Source organism: Mus caroli, unplaced genomic scaffold, assembly GCF_978045245.1.
Source record: "Mus caroli unplaced genomic scaffold, Mus_caroli_1 scaffold_2, whole genome shotgun sequence".
Lineage (NCBI taxonomy): Eukaryota > Metazoa > Chordata > Mammalia > Rodentia > Muridae > Mus > Mus caroli.
Genome location: NW_028227257.1, coordinates 160,371,312 through 160,389,241, shown reverse-complemented (window position 1 = coordinate 160,389,241; position 17,930 = coordinate 160,371,312). Strand labels below are relative to the sequence as shown.

General features: G+C 42.1%; 1 protein-coding gene across 10 annotated transcripts in view; it reads left to right on the top strand.

Moving 5' to 3' along the window:
• Kiaa1217 (KIAA1217 ortholog) overlaps window positions 1-17,930 on the top strand; it is a 470,681-nt gene that overhangs the window by 72,851 nt on the left and 379,900 nt on the right. The window lies entirely within an intron of this gene.

Genomic DNA, 17,930 nt, shown 5'->3' with positions numbered 1-17,930 from the left:
CTTAGAGATATGAATGCTGTTAACATATCCATTTGCTGCTATTCTTTTCTGTTCTTCATTCAGAAGGTGTGTGTGTGCGTGCATGTGTGTGTGTGTGTGTGTGTGTGTGTGTGTGTGTGTTTATAAGGGGGGTAGATTTATTTTTATTATTTTCATTATTTTTAATTTTGTATCTCTGTGTGAGACCGTGTGTGTGTACAGGAACTCACAGAAGCCAGAAGAGGATGCCAGACCCCCTGAAGCTGGGGTTGCAGACAGTTGGGGACTGCCCCCATGTAAGAGCTGATAACCCAGCTCTGGTCCTCCAGAAGACAGTGAGAGCCTTTAACTGCTAAACCGTCTCTCTGGACTCCACTGTTCATTTCTAGATATCTTGTGTCTCACATCTGCTCTCTCTCCTGCTCGGAGATGCAAGCTGAGCAATGGATTTGAAAGAATAATGTCTCTTTTATCTGTTATTTCTGAGTGGTTATAGTGGGAAAGTTTTCAGCCTTTCTTGAGAGAAAAAAATGTAAAACAAGAACTTGAGCTTTGACTTTTTTGACATGAATTTTTTTAAGGATCTGAGAATTCCACAAATCATATTTTCTGTGCACTTTTCTTGCCAGCTTCTGTAGAAATGCAGACTCCCAAAAACCAGCTTGAAAATTATTAAGCTAATATAACCCTGAAGTATTGCTACATCCTTTGAGGATGTACATTCCTTTTAACCTCTGCAATAAACCCTACCCAGTCTCTGTGCAGAGAATTATGGGATGGAGTTTAGGGAAGGGCTGTGCCCTACTTGGAGAAGTTTCATGGAGTGGACTGGAGAGTCACAGATAATATTTTCTGAAACAATGGAGGTGGGTTTTGCTGTTCCTTAGCAGACTACAGCATAAAGGGGCCATTAAAATGCCTCAGGGTAGAGTTCAGGGGTAGGATGCTTGACTGGCAGCTACCTGTATCCCTAAGCTCAGTTCTCAGCACTACCTAAAACTGGAGGGCTTTAAGAAAAACTTCACATTTCTTTCTAGCCCTAAAATTTTATGATTTCTCTACTATGCTGAATCATTTTAGTAACAAATCTTGCAAACTGTGTATAGTTTAAAGTTAAGTCTTGGGCAACAAGGCTGTGTAATCGTCATAAATGCATCCCATCCCTACCATTTATTGCAATTCCCAAGAAATGTACAGGCACAGAGGGGACTGTAACCAACCTTTTTTGTTGTTGATATTCCTCTGATCTGGTATTCTGCACATAAATTTTGTGACATCTCAACATGTTCAGTCATCAATTATGTTGAATTTCCTTTTTTTGCATCTCATTATACATGAGCTATGATCTCATGTATCCCATGCTGCCTCAGACTATCTATGTAACTGAAGATAACCTTGAATTTTTAATACTCCAGCCTCCACCTTCCAAGTGCTAAAATTTTAGGCACATACCACTATGCTCAGTTTTATTTGGTGCTAGGGATCAAACCCAGGTTTTATGCATGTCAGGCAAGTTATCTACCAATGGAGCTAAGTCGCAGCTTATTTCATTTTTAATCATTAGAATATGATTTGCATGTCATTAGCAAACAAAACAATATTTTGAGGGCATAGAGAGGGGCTTCACTTCCAGAAGACCTGGGTTAGATTCCTAGTACCCACATCGCAGCTCACGACTATCTCTAACTACAACTCTAGGGGATCCGACCCCTTCTTCAGGCCCCCTCCGGCACCAGGTATGCACGTGATGCATGGACACACATGCAGGCAAAACACCCATATACATAAGTAATACAATACATTTTGATGAAAATAATTAATGTATTAAAAAGTTACTGAATGTTGTATAACATAACGTATTTCGCACTATACACTGTGGAAAGTTTTATTTCCTCCACCAAACATGGCAACGGTTTCTCCTAACCCTCTTTCTTTCTAAAATTCTCCTTGGAAACAACAAGTTAGTAATAAGTCAGTCATGAGACACAATTGAAATCAAAACACAATATTCACATAAAAATAACAAATATCCTTTCAGCATACAGTATCCAAAGTGATTTTCCAAAGATGTTATTATAGATTGAATATATAAAACAAATCATTAGAAAAACAAATCTATCCCTTTGCTGAATTTCTTTCTGTGCTGGAATTGAGGGGGGGCCAGCTGTCAGCTGCTGAAGAGAGGCCAGACGCTGATCTCGTGATTTCCTTAATTAAGAATTACCGTTTCCAGCCCTTGTCAGTGGTTTACAATGGCAGTAATCCCCCACCAAACAGTTGTTATTCTAGATCCTAAGTGGTTTGCAGAATGTTAACCTCAACTCGACCCCTCTTCATTGCAAGGAAGGCTCTGCATAGGTCAGTAACCATTTCTAAAAAAATATCGAGTCTGGGCTGCATCCTGGCTTGTGTCATTTGCTTTAAAAATCATTGTAATGCTTGTCATTTAAAATAGTTGGGATAAGCAAGGATAATGAAAAAGTTTAAATCCTTATCCTTTTGGAAGAAAAAGGAAAGGGTTCCAGAAAGTGCTGACTTCAGGCTTTCCCGGCTGCTCTTGCTGCTTCTGTCTGCATGGACACAACCCACTGGTTTGTGGCTTGGCAAGTCCTGGAGACTCATTCATCCATGTGACACTCAAAAGTGGCTTTTAGACCTCTACTTGTGCTGTGGATGAGCCCTTTAGTTCCCTGATGAACGTTTTAGTTGGTGACTGTGACTATTCAGCATGAAGTCCCAGGAGAAACAGGACACAGACTTCTACTAACCATTAGCATGAACCCCGAGAACGGGTTTATCACACTCAGACTGGAACCCTGAGCCAGAAACTCAAAGTGAACGGTAACTAACAGTTACATTTTTTTGCCATCACAAAGTATGTCAATATTTCCTAAGTCTACTCCACCATTAGTGATGTCACCTGTGTTGTCTTTACCCAGACCCCCACTGACCTTGGCCATTAAAGACTAGTCCCTTTTCAAGAATCGAAATTAACTCTATTTTAATTAAAGTGCAGTTTGTTTCCTTGAGCAAAAGAATCATTCCCTCCCTTTGTGGGTTTGCTATCTTGGTCTTCCTGGGGTCCTTTGGGATGAAGTAAGTTCTGGAGTTGGGCCATACTGAGCTGGTGCGAAACACACAACTCCTACCATGCACAGAAAATGCTGAAGCAAAGAGTTTCTGCAGAGCATTTGTTATTTGGGGGCTTAATTTATGTTTTCAATTAGAGGCCTTGCAGCGGTGTGGTGGAGGAGTAAGTGGGGATAATAAAGGAGACGCAGGACCAAGGACTGGCAGTCTTTGCTTCTTGCTTGTTTTATTTAGTCGGAGATGTTAGATAAATCCTCTCATTGAGATCAGCATCTTCCTGCGATGAGGAGGAAGGGTAGCCCTCGTTGCCCAAGATCCCAGCATTAAATGTTTCAGAGGACATGTATAGGTGTCATTTGGCCATTGGTGCTGTATAGATTTCATAATTCTGAGTGGTATATGAATATGTCTCAGTAAAAATAAAGCCAGGCTTGGTGGCACACGCCTTTAGTCCCAGCGCTTGGGAGGCAGAGGCAGGCGGATTTCTGAGTTCGAGGCCAGCCTGGTTTACAAAGTGAGTTCCAGGACAGCCAGGGCTACACAGAGAAACCCTGTCTTGAAAAAACTAACTAAATAAATAAATAAATAAATAAATAAATAAATCTCAGTAAGAATAATTTAAATGTCTTTAACGTATATAATCAGAGTTTTCCATTCTGAAACTCTTAAGGTCTCAGGATTCTTCTTCACTTGCATTGCTGGTCTTGTTGTTGTTGTTGTTGTTGTTGTTGTTGTTGTTGTTGTTGTTGTTGTTTTCTAGAGACAGACATTCTGTGTGTAGCCTTAGAAGTCCTGGAATTCACTCTGTAGACCAGGCTGACCTAAAACTCAGAGATTCACCTGCCTCTGCCTTCCAAGTGTGGGATTAAAGGCATGTGCCACCATCACTAGTATGTTAGTCTTGATTTCATGCAGACCTATATGTACTCTGGGGCTTTCCCATCTCTATGTAGTCCTGAATACATCTGCATCCTGCCATGTGTTGCTTTTATCTATCTCGCTTTATTTCATGCTCCCTGCATCTATCCCTGTAAAGTTAGTTTGAACTGCTTTTATCCTATCCCAATGGACCATGCAGCCCAGTTTCTCAGGAGTTTCATTCTTTCTTCGGTGGCATTTTATTTGGTCATTCTTCTTCTGATGAAGAGTCATGCCTCGGGCTTCCCCCTGTCTCTCAGGACTGCAGGGTGTGTGCATCTCTGCCCATGTGCCCTGTGTTACCTTCCCCATAACTCCTGCTGTCTCTTCATCCTCTTTAAGAAGAACTGTGATCTTAGACTCTGCAGATCATTGAGAACTTGTTAATCATTCTTTCTCACCATCTCTTTCTGTCTACATTGTTTCCTCCCTCTGTATATGAGTTATAAGTCAACCTTTACATGAAAACTTACTGAATGAGACTATTGGGTTATTTGAAGTTTTATTAACTTCAAAGCTATGAACAGCTCTCATTTCCTAAACAAGAATAAGTCCCTCAGCCATTTATGCAAATCAGAACAGCACCTGTTAGAATCACCTTCTCCTGTACCTGCATACTAACCCACAGTAAATTCTCCATAGTATCAAACTTGGGATAGTTGGAAAATGTTTTCAATTCCTTGTGATCAATCACCATCATCAACTTTTGAAACTGTAAAACTCCAGCAATTTTTGTGGTTACCTCGAAATCCCAAAAGATAAGATAAATCCGTGCAGCAATTGATGGACATGACTCTTTAAACCCTGTCTTTAAATCAGGCATAAAGCCCTCATCTCCCCTTGCCTAAAAGATAAAAGTTAAAGGGGGCCCAGGATGATGAGACAGCCATAATAGTTCACGGTGGGACAGAGTATATGTGTTCAGTTATGACATTAATGGTTCAGTTTAGATACTAAGAAAATGTTTTTTCTTATAGATAGTTCAGAGTTATTGAGTAATGAAACAGATTAAAAGCAGAAGATACAAAACTGCTTCCGTATATTTTGTGAAAAGTGGGATTAACATCCAAGGTTCAAGATGGACTTGCAGGCTGTTCTAAGGTCTGTGGTCCTAGGATTTTGTATTCACCAATAAGGGTTTGTCTGTTTTTGATTACTTCATGGGGCCTCCCTGTTTCTTTTTTAAGATATTTTTATCTTTAGAACACTTAAGGAAAGATGTGCAAATTCCATCTCCTTCACCAGAGACATTCACCAATGCTGTGTTATTTAAAGGGCAAGTGAGACTGTTCTGGTGAAACCTGAAAGCCGTGCCCGAGCGAGCAAACTACAGAGAACACATTTTCACAGGAAACGAGGCCAAGGCTTCTAATTGAATTTGCATGGTCGAGTGAACTCGTCTTGCTCCTATTCCAGAAATACAGCCTACCATGTCCTAAACCACAGTCCTACAGAAACGCAGCCAAGCCCCCACACTGGCATTCCACAACTGTGTCCACTCCCACCTCCATACCAATGATTTTTTTTTAATTAAAATGAATTTTGAGCCTACGGAGCTGAGAAAGAAAACTACTGTGTGTTTCATTTAGCTAAAATAAAATCATTTAACCTAAAAAAAGGTGGGATGTGCCTTCGTTTTTTCAGTGAGCATGTGAACTGCCACAGGAAAGAATACACCATGTTTCTTACTTTAAGGACAGATACCTCAAGCATTTTCTCATGGGGATTGAGAAAAGGGTTCATGAGAAAATTTGTTTAGCTTGCTTTTAGAAGTGTGCTTTTAGACTCTAGCCCTCTATATCTCAAGGCATAATTGTAATGAAAGTGTCTGCATCACAGTGGCATCTCACTAGAGATGTGTATGGCTCTCAACATAATCCAGTAGTGTGAGGTTGAGCACTTGTCCAATTACAATGTGATTTTTAGGATCCCCTCTCCCTTCTGCATTCAGTCCTCTAATAGGGGAAGCCATGGTGGACTCCCCAGGAGGTCTCTTGTAAGGCTTTCATTCTGTGGGCTGGAACTCAATTCTTAGTCCCACTTAACTCCAAGAGAGCCTGGGAAATGAAACCTAGCTGCCTGCAAAACAGAAAGGAAACAGGATATGAGAACTGTAGAGGGGTACATCACATTATCCATAGTTTTGAATGGAGGATAATCTAGACTGTACGACAGTAGCTCTGTGGTTGGTTCATCACAGGGAACTCTAGCTCTGTATTGCCCATTGAGAAGCATGCTCAATTTGGGATGCTTTGAGGAACTTGAAATGACCCAGCCGTCTTCTCCAACCTCTAGCATCACACAGTCTACAAGAGGATCTGGCTGCTGTATAATTGCACTGTAGCTGGGTAACTAAGTATTTAAGTGGAATTTTTAGCTGAGTCTCTTAGTTCTAAGAGATAGGAAATTCCAAAATGAGGTAATGCAGATCAAGGCAACAGTTTCAAAGGAAAATGAAGAATGTGTTCTATCAACTTAAAAGAAATGTTCTCAGCCACAAAGAAGGCATAAAAGACCCCCCAAGGGAAAACTGAGAGAGCTTTGTAAGGATTTCTACTTTGCTTAATGTTGTGTTTTCCACTGTCATCCCTACAGAGGAGGTCTGGATGTCTAGTCTACCATCTCCTTTAAAATCCAGCATGACTGAAGCAAGCAGTTCTTTGTGAGGTGCTGCACACAAACTCTGAAGTTGAAAGAAGTGGGCTGATGTTTAGATATGAAACTGTAGAAATGGCATTCCATGACTAGCGGTTTGTTAGAAAGCCACCGCAAAGGGACTTTGCTGCTGGTATGAACTCAACTTGCCCCCTTGACATATTGTTCCAAAACGGGTGAAGGTACACGTGAGTCTAGCTTCCCAGAGGCTTGGCAACATCGTAGCAGAGAGAAGTTGGAGGTGTCTCCAGATTCCGAGGAGACAAGAGAAAAGCAGGTGGCTGTGTCACTGGAGTATCCAAGTGAAAAAGAGCATAACATCCAAAGGAGTCACAAAAAAAAAAAAAAAAGGCCCCAGAGAGAGTGCAGGGAAACCCACTACAAACACTAGCCAAACTCTCCTCTGATCCTGTCAGCCCCAAAAAGATCTTTCCAGCCCCTCTTCTCTTTATTCCTGTCAACCTAAGGATGAAGGTTGCTCTGAGGCAGCAATACCGTGAAGGAAGGGGGAAGCAATGAGAGATGCAGAAGTCAAGCATGGTCTCCATGCTGAAGTCAGCAGCTTGCTTGCTAAAGATAGTGGGGACATGTTAGCTTTGAGTAACACCCCGCTGATGAAGATTGGGCTGGGGCTATTAATTCCTGGATTGAGGCTGTGTTTTGAACACTGAATTTCTCTTAAAGAGGAGTGATCAGAAAGAAACAAGTTTTTGCCTGAATTTCCATTCAGAGCAAAAGCAGAGCTGAACCCTTGGAGGGACAGTGACAGTCACTTTTTTTAAAAATGACTAAAGACTAATGTTGCTATTTACATTTGAATCTGTCAAAGTTCTTCCAGAAGTACAAATAAGGTGCTTTAAAAAGTAATGAAAAAACTGTTGAGTAGAAATGTGCATAGGCAAAGCAAAAGTACACACCTAAAAGATAAAGAAATGTGGATTGCAGTGATCCGGGATGGGCCGGGAAGCACAGGTGGCCTGAGGAGTGCTGTTCCAGGCATTTCTCACAGAACCAACATCGAGGAACTAAAAAAACCACAGCAGATGCGTGAAGAATAGTGATTAGTTCCATTTGGCTGAAGCCAAGCATAGAGCAATAATGGAAAATAAGGTGGAAAGTGTGGGCTTCCAGCTTGGCACATGACAGAAGGCTGTCTTAGAACTTCATCAGGGTGTCTGCAGGGGTCAGAGACTGAGCAGATAATCAGGGCAACAATAAAACCTTTGGAGCTCGACTGACCTTCATGGTAGCTGGTTATATGTCTGCTTGGCGGTACTCAGTGAGGTGTGGGGCATTAATTTTTATCTAGAGTAGGTTGGTACCCAAGAGGAGGTGGAAGTGACAAGCAGAGAGTGTGAGTGAGGAACAGGAGGCCATGGAAGGAAAACTCAGCAGGGACACTTGTAGGTGGCCTGTTCAGCCTGAAGTAAACTTGGAGTCAAATGGAGGAGAAACTTTCTTTCAGACAGACATGAATGGTACTGTGAGCTCTGGTAAGTGATGGGCAGTCTATGTCTGCTGAAGTTTGAACTGTGGTCCCAGTCTCAAAGAAGAATTCTATAGGAAAGGAAGCTGAAGCAGATGCTCTTGGACTGCTATCAGTAGGAGCTAGGGGAAGGCTTTGGGTCAGACAGAGCTTAAGTGAGAAAATATCCACTGTACTGGCTAGTTTTGTGTCAACTTGACACAGCTGGAGTTATCACAGAGAAAGGAGCTTCAGTTGAGGAAATGCCTCCATGAGATCCAACTGTAAGGCATTTTCTTAATTAGTGATCAAGGGGGAAAGGCCCCTTGTGGGTGGGACCATCTCTGGGCTGGTAGTCTTGGGTTCTAAAAGAGGGCAGGCTGAGCAAGCCAGAGCAAGCAAGCCAGTAAAGAACATCCCTCCATAGCCTTTGCATCAGCTCCTGCTTCCTGACCTACTTGAGTTCCAGTTCTGACTTCCTTGGTGATGAACAGCAATGTGGAAATGGAAGCTGAATAAACCCTTTCCTCCCCAACTTGCTTCTTGGTCATGATGTTTGTGCAGGAATAGAAACCCTGACTAAGAAAAAATGGTACCAGCATAGTGGGATATTTCTGTGACAGCCTGACCATGTTTTGGGGAGAACTGTGGAAGGACTTTGGAACTTTGGGCCAGAAGATCCATTTGCTGTTAAGAACTCTGTGAGATGTTGTGTAGGAGCTTGGAAGATAATGTTGAGAACAGTGCAGAAAAATGGAGGCCTGGCTTGTGAAATTTCAGAGGGAAAATTAAAGACTCTTTTCAGGGCCATTGCTATTTTAGATTGTGAAGATTCTGTGGTTCTGGTTACCTGGGGCTGAAGAATCAGCTGTGATTAACAAGATACCAGAACTACTAAAGTAAAACCTTTGCATTACTGGGATTATTGATACTGGCTAGCTGGAGCTAAGAAATTAGCGGTGATTAAGAAGAGACCAGCATCACTGAGGTGAAAACTTCTGGGAAGTGTTTTCTGAGAGCACAGAGGCTGTGTTCAGAGATAGCCAAGGTTGTACTCCAGCTTCAGCGGGACTTGGTAATGTGTAAGGGTCACCCAGGTGGTACTGGTTTTGAAGGCATGAAGGGGTCATGCAGAGCAGCTAAGGTTTGGCACTATGAGAGGCCATGGAAGGCCATTGGTGAAGGTGTAGCCTCAGTTGCAATTGATGGCCCAGGACTGAAGGGGTCATACAAAGGAGTTGAGGTTTGGCACCATGAATAGAGCCTATGAGAGGCTATTAGTAAAGCCAAGTTACATTGGAAGACAGCAGCATTTTGGAGATGCCAGTACCATGAGATGACTATCAAGAACAGCAGCAGCAGTGGAGTACAGGCAGCTGGAGCCTAAAAGACAAGGTATGTGCTACAAAGGGCATGGCTGGAGAAGTGACCCAAGCCCTTGGAGGAGCCCAGAAGATAGTGAGTTGGATCCCAGACATTGGACCGTTGGAGATTGATTTTTTGCTTTTGATTGTGACTGTGCCCTGATATTTTCCCTCTTGAAGGAAGTTTTTTAGTGAAGCCCACACTTAAGAGACTTTGGATTTTAAAGTACTTTGAACTTTAAAAGATACTGCATATTTTAAAAGGATTGAACTTTTAATATGTAAAGACTGTGGGACTTCTAGAGTTATTTTAAGATCTTGGGGATGAATAAGAACTAAGGGTTGAGGCTTACTAGTGATGTGTTTGTGTGTCAAGTTAACAAGGGGTCAATTGTACTGGCTAGTTTTGTGTCAACTTGACACAGCTGGAGTTATCACAGAGACAGGAGCTTCAGATGAGGAAATGCCTCCATGAGATCCAACTGTAAGGCATTTTCTCAATTAGTGATCAAGGGGGAAAAGCCCCTTGTGGATGGGACCATCTCTGGGCTGGTATTATTGGGTTCTGTAAGAAAGCAGGCTGAGCAACCCAGGAGAAGCAATCCAGTAAGGAACATCCCTCCATGGACTCTGCATCAGCTCCTGCTTCCTGATCTGCTTGAGTTCCAGTCTTGACTTCCTTGGTGATGAACAACAGTATGGAAGTGTAAGGCGAATAAACCCTTTCCTGCCCAACTGCTTCTTGGTCAAGATGTTTGTGCAGTAATAGAAACCCTGACTAAGACAAATTGGTACCAACATAGTGGGGTATTCCTGTGACAGCTTGACCATGTTTTGGGGAGAACTGTGGAAGGACTTTGGAACTTTGAGCCAGAAGATCCATTTGGTGTTAAGAGCTCTGTCGAATGTTGTGTAGGAGCTTGGAAGATAATGTTGAGTACAGTGCAGAAGATGGAGGCCTGGCTTGCAAAAATTCAGAGGGAAAATTAAAGACTTTTTTCAGGGCCATTGCTAGTTTGATTGTGAAGATTCTGTGGTTCTGGTTAGCTGGGGCTGAAGAATTAGCTGTGATTAACATGATACTAGAACTACTAAAGCAAAAACGTTGTATTACTGGGACTATTGATGCTGGTTAGCTGGAGCTAAGAAATTAGCGGTGATTAAGAAGAGACCAGCATCATTGAGATGACATCTTCTGGGAAGTGTTTTTGGAGAGCACAGAGGCTGTGTTCCAGAGATAACCAAGGCTGTACCTCATGTTTCAGTGGGACTTGGTAATGTGTAAGAGTCACCCAGGTGTTACTGGTTTTGAAGGCATGAAGGGGTCATGCAGAGCATCTGAGGCTCAGCACTGTGAGGGGCCATGAAAGGCCATTGGTGAAGGTGTAGCCTCAGTTGCAATTGATGGCCCAGGACTGAAGGGGTCATGCAAAGGAGTTGAGGCTGGGCACCATGAAGAGAGCCTATGAGAGGCTATTGATGAAGCCTAGTTACAGTGGAAGACAGCAGCGTTTTGGAGATGCCAGTACTATGAGATGACCAACAAGAACAGCAGCAGCAGTGGAGTACAAGCAGCTGGAGCCTAGAAGACAAGGTGTGTGCTACAAAGGGTATGGCTGGAGAAGTGATCCAAGCCCTTAGAGGAGCCCAGAAGATTGTGAGTTGGATCCCAGACATTGGACAGTTGGAGTTTAATTTTTGTTTTTTTATTGTGACTGTGGCCTGATATTTTTCCCTCTTGAAGGAAGAAAATATTTTAGTGGATCCCACAGTTAAGAGACTTTTAATTGTAAAAAGACTTTGGTTTTTAAAAGACATGGATATTTTAAAGAGATTGAAATTTTAAGAATATGTAAAGACTGTGGGACTTTTAAAGTTATTTAGATCTTGGGGATGAATAAGAATGTAAGGGTTGAGGCTCACTAGTGATGTGTTTGTGTGTCAAGTTGACAAGGGGTCAATTGTACTGGTTAGTTTTGTGTTAACTTGACACAGCTGGAGTTATCACAGAGAAAGGAGCTTCAATTGAGGAAATGCCTCCATGAGATCCAACTGTTAGGCATTTTCTCAATTAGTGATCAAGGGGGAAAGGCCCCTTGTGGGTGGGACCACCTCTGGGCTGGTAGTCTTGGGTTCTAAAAGAGAGCAGAGTGAGCAAGCCAGAGCAAGCAAACCAGTAAAGAACATCCCTCCATGGCCCCTGCATCAGCTCCTGCTTCCTGACCTGCTTGAGTTCCAGTCCTGACTTCCTTGGTGATGAACAGCAATGTGGAAGTGTAAGCTGAATAAACCCTTTCCTCCCCAACTTGCTTCTTGGTCATGATGTTTGTGCAGGAATAGAAACCCTGACTAAGACACCCACCCTGTGTGGAATCCTGCTGGCCTGGCAGGATTGAGTCTGGGACAGGCAGGGCTATTTGCAGGTCACAAGTCCTCTGTATGGAAAGAGCAGAAGTTAAGAGGATAATGGGAAAGAGGTACACAAGCCCCACACTTCTGGTGTCCTTCCAACACAGTCACTAGCTTCTAAGAACAGTGTCCCTAAGAAGGAACAAGCCTCACATAGCTGCACCATGATGATATCTGGTAAGGTGATGTAGAGGGGCACAGCTCAGACAATACACAAGGCAGGACCCCCTACCTGGTGTCAGAAAGAAATGAGGAGAGATGGGAGAGATGGGAGGCAGGCTGTACTCTCAGCTCCCCTCAGATGCTACCTAAACCTTAGTTTCTCCATCTCCCATCAAGTAGGGTTCTAGTTATGCCTCATGTGCCAAAAAACTGCAATTTGTTAAAAAAAAAATATATATATATATATATATATATATATATATATATATATCCAGATACAAAGGTATAAAAAAAAAGTCTTTGGATAAACTGTACAGAGATATTTTTTCACTGTCATGAAAAAGAAATAAGGTGGCAATCCTCCTCCACTTCCTATGCATGCCATAGAGACAGTCCCTGGCTTAGGATGCCTCACCTTCATGATGATGCAAAGCCATAGACATCCAGCAGAAATCAGCCTGTTAGCCTCCTCTCTGACATTTTGATGCTGAAAACTGAACCAAGCTAAACCATGGAACTGAAACCCTAGGATCTTTGAGTTTGGATCTTTCCCTGGGCTAGTTCTGTGTGATCCAGTCTCAATGCTGGCTCTTGTTAATGGCAGAGAATTGCATCTCCCAATCAGCCATGAGATCACGGGGAAGCCGTTCTACAGAGTGCTGCCTTGCTCAGATCCAGTTGTCCCACTATTTGCTGGGCTAGAGGGGTTCAGTGCATTTTCTATCACATACTTACAGTTTTTGCTGGGTTCACCCTAACATAACCCACAGTATAAGTCCAGGATCCTCTGTATTCATTCTAGACACAATTTTTGAACATTTGACATTTTGATAATACTACAAGCAAACTGAAGTTGCAAATAGGGAGGAGTCTTGGAATATAAGATTGCTACACATGAGCAGGAACACACGGGGTGAAGAGCCCACTATAAAAAAAGGGGATAAGAGCCAGGCATGGTGGCACATGCCAGCACTTGGAGGCAGAGGCAGGTGGATTTCTGAGTTCGTGGCCAGCCTGGTCTACAGAGTGAGTTCCAGGACAGCCAGGGCTACACAGAGAAACCCTGTCTCGAAAAAAAAGAAAAAAGTGAGGGGGGGGGGATAAGAAATAAGCAATGGGATTTTTCCAAATAGCAATATGAATCTGCTCAGTGTAACAACAAAGAATGTATCTCTCTGAGCATGCTTTGGGGATATACCCATATTTTTATTATAGTTAAAGGAGTCTCTAAACACAATGAGTAATTCATGCTTGGAAGGACAATTCTGAATCATCAAGAAATGGGTAAATTTTGTCCAAAACCCTCTATTTTAAAAGAGGCAGGGAGAAAAACATTTTCAAACTCTGTTCAGAATTATGGTTTTTTAAATGGGGGTTAAGGGCCTGGAATGATGGCTCCCGGCTTAGAAGTACGTCCTTCCTTGCTAGAGAATCCAAATTTAGTTCCTATGACACATATAAGGTGGCTTACAACCCCCGGTAACTCTAGGGTCAAGGCATCTGACGCCCTCTTCTGAAAGTAAATCTCATTTAAAATGGGGGCGTGCCACGGATGTGAGGAGTCATTTCCCTATACGTCATGTGTCTTCCCAAGTGTTCCTACTATAGTAACAGGACTAGAAACTATGCAGAATGTTTCAAAGGAAGGACAGTCAGACTGACATATAAGCAAAGGGATGGTCTTCCTGGGAGGCTGTGAGCTCACACTCACTGTTCCATCTCCGTAGACTGTATTTTTATTAGTAATGCTAGTTGATATAGCCTTTATAGTGATTATAATACAAAGCATCAGCCTACCTACCGTAGAGTCTCACCTGATTGTTTATAACGAATGCTTCCAGTACTAATAATAGCATTGTCTGGGCCTAGACCTCCCACAAACAGTAGCTGAAGGTTTAACTAGGTCTATCTCATAGCATCAAGGAACTGAACTGTGTGGTCCTTGAAACGAGCTCAGAATGTAGCTGAACTGCTCATATTATTCACAAAGCTTGTTCTTTTTTACTTCCCATGAAAATACTATGCCTACCCCAAAGGTCAAAACATGAGAAAGATTGAAAAGATTTTCCATTGCTCCATAATCTCTAAATATGCCTTGAATGATGGAGAAATCAGAAACAAAATAGCCTCAAGGTGACTGTGGCAGTGAACACCCAACACTTAGGAGGCAGAGGCGAGAGGAGCAGGAGCTTGTGGTCATCCTGGATGACATAGCAAGATGCTGTCTCAGAAACACCAAACCAGGAAACTAAAGCAGACTAATTAAATGGCAATAAGATAATTCCTTTGAAGGGGATAATATTTATGTAACATCATATAAGTTTTGACATTTTTAAATAGAATTCCATTTGAGAGAGAATTTATACTCATTACTTCATTTTCAAAAATATTCCTGGCGTCATCATCACTGTGGTACAGGTATCAAGGTGCCCGCAGATTGCAGAAACTCAGATTGCCTTGACTGCTACAAGCAGGCCCCACAGCTCTCTCTGCTGCAGGTACCCAGGTTCCCACAGAGAACAAGTATCTGCAGGTAGGTGTGGTATCGCCAGCTGTCTGGGCTTGAGGCAGAGCCTCCCTGAACCTCAGGAGAGCATCTTCCTAATGATTCCCCGCATATCCTGATACTTTACACACAGCATTTCTTGTGCATCACTCCCTCTGCTTTGAAAGATCACACAGTATTTGAGCAATGCTACTTTTCTGGAGACCACCCCCGCACCCCCTCCCGGCATCATTAAGGTGGGCAAAGCGCCAGAGAATTTTTGCCCACACTTTGTTTTTAAACTGTTGTAGCTTGACTTTATCTTTTTGCATGCATTTTAAAAGTGGAGCCAAATTGTATATTAAGTAAACCATTGCAAGCCATTTATAACTCGACCAGGTCATGCCAAGCCCAATCTTGAATACAGTAAAAAATGAGGTTGTATTTGGCAGGTTCCAGAATCGCATATACCCCAGTCATCCTAAACACTAAGAATTCAGTCCTAATTGTCTGTTCATTTTCTTCTCAGCTGACATCATGACATTAAAAAGCATTCCTCTTCTTGTATAGTCTTAAAAACGAAGAGTCGGAGTTGATTTCAGTGAGATGGGTATTGTTTTGGTTTAAATTACTGTGAACTAAGTAACACACTAAATACACAGGTATTCAAAGCATAAACGAGAAGGCATTTAAAAACTAAAAAGTAACACACTATTACACCGTTTTTAAAAGTAGAAAGAAATTGGAAAGGAACCTGAGTGAACCATCAGCCTGGTCTCCACCCCAGAGACTGCCTGTGGCTTCCATCTTCACTGCTGCTTTGCTTGGTTTGAATTTTGCTTTTTCATCTTATTTTTCTGAGACAGGGTCTTACTGTGTAGACCAAACTGAACTTCATTTTTTGATCTTCCTGGCTTCCCCTTCCACATACTGAGATTATAGACATGTATGCCCCAGGGTTGGTTTTTCTAATATGCTTGCTGTTATATGTATAATCTACTACTTTATTCAGATGAAGTATTTTCATGTTATTATAAGCTGTTTGTAGACATGATGTTAGTGGCTGCATAGATTTCCTTTTTATGGATGTCTCCTAATTACTCCCTAGTGTCCCACAGTTTTAGGTTTATATCTCTTCTATTTACATAAAACACACTGTTTGTCTATATATCTCCCTCTCCCCACATTTAGAACTCATTTTATGAATATGTTCCTGGAATGGTCATGAATTAAAATGAGATTACATTTCTAAGAAACTTCTCACATATTATAAGTGCAGTGTCTAAAGCTATTCTGAACTGCCGTAGTTTTTATACCATAAGCCCCAATGCATAAAATTGTGTGCTGATTGTCTACGGCCATACCACACTGAACGCGCCCGATCTCGTCTGATCTCGGAAGATTGTGTGCTGATTTGTGATTTTAAGCTAATATGTGATATTCTGGGCTGATTTGAATCTACACTGTTAACAAAGTTGAAAGTTTTTTCCTAGTTATTCATGAGGATAGAAATGTTGGTTTATGGCCTTCATCTGTTTAGTTGTACTGGAGGTAAATGTTTTCCTAAAATTTGTATGGCTACTTTGTCACTATCAATTCTTTGGCCCTTTGTAAATTTTTTTCAAAGTATTTCTTGTTTTCACTTCATATTCTCTCTCTCTCTCTCTCTCTCTCTCTCTCTCTCTCTCTCTCTCTCTCTCTCTCCCCTCCCCCCCCCACCCCGTGTGTGTGTGTGTGTGTGTGTGTGTGTGTGTGTGTGTGTGTGTGTGCCTCCTATCTCACCATGAGACTGCTGCAATTACAGAAGTTGGCCACCATACTCAGCCTGTTACATGAATCACATGGATCAGACTCAGGTCAGCAGGCTTGTACAGCCATGCCTCACCTGCTGAGCCATCTCTCTGGCCTGGGAAGTCTCTTCATTAAAGAGTTTATCTTATCACCCAGGCAAAATGTGCATGCCTTTAATACCAGCAATTGGGAGGTAGAAGGAGGCAGATCTGTGAGTTCCAGGCCAGCCTGATTTATATAATGAATTCTGGGATAGCCAGGACTGAGAGAGAGAGACAGAGACAGAGACAGAGGCAGAGACAGAAACAGAGACAGAGAGACAGACAGTGACAGAAAGACAGAGAGAGACAAAGAGACAGAGAGAGAGAGGTGCTCTTTCCCTCTTTCCCTTACTAGTCAAGCAATTTATCCCCAAGCAATTCATTTTGTCCTTATCACATCATGATGTTTTTTAAATTATACACCACTTATTGTATCTTTCAGATTTTATTTTGGAATTCTCTATGCTGTCACATTCATCTCTCTGTCATTCTTGTATCAATAGTGCAATATTTTGATGATTATATCTTGATAGAGCCTTCCATCTTCTCTCTCTCTCTCTCTCTCTCTCTCTCTCTCTCTCTCTCTCTCTCTCTCTCTCTCTGCCTTGTCAATAGTTAGTTTATGTGAGAGCACAGGCCCCAGGGGTGGGACTATAGCCCAGTGGCTAGCACTTATTTAGCATGCCTGTTATGAGTTTCTGAGTTCTGTCCCCAGCACACACACACAAAACCGCTAACCTTGGGTCTTAAAGGCTCCAAGCTACCCCAGCTAATATGTTGTCTTATAGGATTTTGAGGAACTTACATAATTTTATTTTTGCCTCATAGATTTACTAAGAGGCTTATATAAGGTAATGTGTATAAATTATGAAAGATGGTATTTGACATCTCATAAGCAGCTGATGAGTGCAAGCTCTTAACTCCTTGGTGATAATCACACTGTCTCTCTTCCTAGTACAATATCTCATTTCCATGGCATGTCTTATGCACTGGCCAGAACGTCTAAAATCATTTTAACTAATAATAGTGCACTACCTAATTAAGAGCAAGCAAAGATGCCCTATTTATTCCATTTAATGCAGCTATTAAACCCTGGGCAGAATGAATAAAGCAACTTTTGAAGACTAAAAGATCCTCTGGGATGGATTGTCAGAGTACAAATCTGTCATCCAAATGGCAGAGAGTTTATTTAGTTTATTAGCACCAGCATTTCTTCACCTAAGCTCAACATGGCTTGTAACTGGGGAGTGGGCATTAGTGTACAAAAGCCCGCTAATACCAGCCCCCCTCCCCAACCCCCCACCCCCCGCTACTCCTGGTCAAACAACAAGAAAAGATTTTGCACAGACTAGTCCCAAATTTATAGTATTCCCTCAATGTGTGTGTGCATGTGTGTGTACCTTCCCAAGTGTCGCAATAACAGGCCTGTCCCACCATATCCAAACTGAAATGAACTTCTTAATGCTCAGAGAAAACATTTCTCTTTCTCTTTCTATTTCTCTATAGTCTTGGCTTCAAACTCCTGAGTAGTCTCATGGTAGCAGTAACAACAGTGGAAACAATAGGAGTCC